The sequence below is a fragment of the Galeopterus variegatus genome, unplaced genomic scaffold, assembly GCF_000696425.1.
Source record: "Galeopterus variegatus unplaced genomic scaffold, G_variegatus-3.0.2 Scaffold14507, whole genome shotgun sequence".
Lineage (NCBI taxonomy): Eukaryota > Metazoa > Chordata > Mammalia > Dermoptera > Cynocephalidae > Galeopterus > Galeopterus variegatus.
In genome coordinates this window covers 7,808-11,701 of record NW_007740618.1, presented here as the reverse complement: position 1 = coordinate 11,701, position 3,894 = coordinate 7,808, and positions in this window count along the sequence as shown.

Sequence of the window (3,894 nt, the reverse complement as noted above, 5' to 3'; positions counted from 1 at the left end):
TGGGAACGCCGCCGCACTCCCCAAGCGGCGCACTATCCAGTGCGCCACCGGGCCGGCCCAGACATTATGTCTTAAAGCTCCAAAATAATGGTCTTTGACTCCAAGTCCTTCATCCTGTGCATGACGGTTCATCTGGCCCCCCAAAGCATCAGGCATCCTCACTCCCACAGGTCTGTCAGGCGCAGCACAGAGGGCCGTGCTGGTGCCTGTGGCTTTTCCAGGCTTGTGTTGCACGTTGCCAGTGGCCCCAAAGTTCTGGGGTCCTGGTGGCAGCCCCGCTGCCGTGGCTCTACTAGACATTTCCCTGGTGGGGGCTCTCTGTGGGGGCTCCGACCCCACTTTCCTGCTCTGCACGCTCTAGTAGATGTCCTCTGTGGTGGCTCTGCCTCTGCGGCAGGTCTCTGCCTGGGCCCCCGTGCTTTCCATACACCCTCTGGAATCTGGGTGGAGGATGCCACGCCTCCACTGCTCTCAAGTCCTGCTGGCCTGCAGACTTAACACAACGTGGATGCCACTGAAGTTTTGGGCTTCTACTCTCCAGGGCTGCTGCACGAACCAGACCTGGGGCTGCTCCAGTCGGAGCAGCTGGGATGCAGGGAGCAGGTTCCTGAGTGCAGCTGCGCCCCAGGTCTGTCCTCCAGGATAACTCAGTCCTTCGAGGCCTCAGGGTCTGTGATGGGTAGGGCACCCTTCCAGACTTCTCAAATGCCAGCAGGGCTTTCCTCTCATTTTCCCCACTATTAGCATCTGGCTGCCTCACCGCCAAGCCGGCCTGTGGCTCACTCGGGAGAGTGTGGTGCTGACATATAGGGATGGCTGGTTCACTCACTGGGTGAGCGTGGTGCTGACAACACCAAGTCAAGGGTTAAGATCCCATTACCGGTCATCTTTTAAAAAAACAAACAAACAAAAAAAAAACACTGGGTGAGCATGGTGCTAAGATAATGTCTTTAGCAACAGATAATGTCTGAAGCAGTTTATCTGCTTCACCCTTCCATTGTTCTCCGGGTCTCTGCTTCTTTACTGAATGGCTAGGATGCTAAGTTTCCAAATCTTTACGCTCTGCTTCCCTTTTAAATTCTGGCTTTATGTTATGCCTTTGCTGCCATAACGTGGAGTAGGCTGTTAGAAGTAGCCATGCAGTGTCCTTAATGCTTTGCTGCCTGGAAGTTTCTTTGGCCAAATGCTCTGGTTCACAACTCTTAAGTTCCAACTTTCACAAAGTCCAAGGGCATGGACACGGTGCAGCCAGGTTACTTGCTATGGTGTAGCAATGGTTATCTTTTGTCCAACTCTCAACAAGTCCCTCATTTCTATCTGAGACCTCATCATCTGCATGGCCTTTACTGTCCACATTTCTATCAGCATTCTGCTCGCCACCACATAAGTCTCTAAGACATTCCAAACTTTCCCTTGTCTTTTTCTCTTCTTCTTAAGTCCTCCAGACTCCTCCAGCCTTTGCCCTTTACCCAGTTCCAAAGATGCATCCACATTTTCAGGTATCGGTATAGCAACACCCCACTCCTCAGTACCAATTTTCTGTTTTAGTCCGTTTTGTGTTGCTATAACAGCATACCTGAAACTGGGCAATTTATTTTTATTTTTATTTTTTTCCTTTTTGTCTTTTTTACTGACCGGCAATGGGATCGCAACCCTCGGTGTTGCGCCCGCTCCGCGCTCAGCCAGTGAACGGGAACCGGTCTCCACATGGGATCCGAACCCTCGGCGGGAGCACCGCCGCACTCCCAAGCGGCGCACTCTCCAGTGTGCCACCGGGCCAGCCCAAAACTGGGCAATTTATAAAGAAGAGAAGTTTATTTGTCTTATGATTGTGGGACAGCTGCATCTGACACGGGCCTCAGGCTGCTTCTACTCATCATGGAAAGTGGCAGGGAGCCAGCGGGTACAAGCAGATCACATGGCGAGAGGAAGCAAAAGAGAGAGAGACAGAGATGGTGCCAGGGTCTTTTTAAGCAACGAGCTCTCTCTCACGGGAATTAATGGAGTGAAAACTCACTCATTAATCCCCCTGCCCCCAGGTAGAGCATTAATCCATTCATGAGGGATCTGCCCCCATGACTCAAATCACTTTCTAACACTGCCACATTGGAGATCAAATTTCCATGTGAGTTTTGGCGGGGACAACACATCCAAACTCCATCATCCACACTTCAGCAATTCTAGGATTGTAGTTAAGACAGCATGTTGGGTTTTTCTCATGCCTTGGTGCCTTTATACATTATCTTTCTTGGCCTAGATGGTCCTCTTCCTGCTTGTCTTACTCATCCTTCAGCTTTCAGCTCAGTAGCACTTCTTTGAAGCCCTCTTCTGCTCCTTGAAGATGACTAGTTTTTTTCTGCTGTCTCTGAACCTTACGTACCTTCCTGAGGAAGTTCTCACATTGAGTTGTTGTAATTGTTCGTAGTGCCTCTTGATTGATCTGTAAGGTCTTTGAGGGTGTGGACTGTGCCTTTTCATCTTTGTGTTTCTAGCACTTCGCACAGTGTTTGACACACTGTAGGGATTCAGTAAATATCGTTTGGGTGAATGAATGAACGTTCTTATTTTTGATTTTCTTTGGTGAGGGTAGTTCTTGCCTATTCTTCCACAGCAAAGTGGGAGGTAGAAAGGAAAGAACTACAAGCAGTGGATAGGTTGTACTCAGAGCATCATGAATGTATCTAGGAAATGTAGTGCTTAGTAAATAAAAGTTAAATACAAAGAAAAATATAACAGTACCTTTATATAAAATAAGACATAGGCTCACAAAGTAACAATGCTCAAGTTAAGAGAAGGCATACCAACATTAAACTTATAAATAGTTGGGGTGGGGGAGGAATTCACTAAGTATCTTTGTTTAGTTCTTTTACTTTATGTGTTGATTGTCTATGACAGAAAGCAGAGTAGCCTAAGGTGAGTTGCTTTGGAGCATGTATTTGGATTATTATTATTATTTTTTTTGGTTGAAGCATAATTGATTACACATATTTTTTCGGTACAGGGTTGACTGCCATTATTTGTGTAAAATATGTGATGATCAAATCAATATTATTAGCATGTTCATTACTACAAATCGTAATTATTCTTTGTGCCCCTTACCCAATTTCTTCCTCACCCCTTTCTCCCTCCTCTTTTTCCCCCTCTAGTAACCATAGATTTGTTCTCTCCTGAAAGTTCACTGTATTATTGTGGTCCTTCCTTCCTTCTTTCCTTCCACTTATGAGTGAGGACATGTGGTATTTCTCTTTCTGTATCTGGCTTATTTCACTTAACATAATTTTCTCCAAGCTCATCCATGTTGCTATGAATAGCAGAATTTCATTCTTTTTTATGGCTGAGTACTATTTCATTGTGTATATATACCACATTTTCCTTGTCTAGTCATCTGTTGATGGACATTTAGGTTGGTTCCATGTCTTGGCTATTGTAAATAGAGCTGCGATGAATATGGGAGTGCAGGTAGCCCTTCAACATGATGATTTCCATTTCTTTGGGTATATAGCCAGAAGTGGAATTGCTGGATCATATGGTACTTTTATCTGTAGGTGTTTGAGAAACAACCCATACTGTTTCCATAATGGCTGTACTATTTTACAGTCCCAGGAACAGTGCAGAAGAGTTCCCTGTTCTCCACATCCTCGCCAGCATTTGTTATTCTCAGTCTTTTTAATGATGGCCAGTCTAACTGGAGTGAGATGATATCTCAGTATGGTTTTGACTTGCCTTTCCCTAAGGATTTGTGATATTGAGCATTTTTTCATATACTCTTGGCCATTTGTATGTTTTCCTTTGAAAAAGTCTATTCAGGGCCGGCCCGGTGGCGCACTGCTATAGTGTGCCGCTTGGGAAGCATGGTGGCGCTCCCACCGAGGGTTCGGATCCCACATACAGACC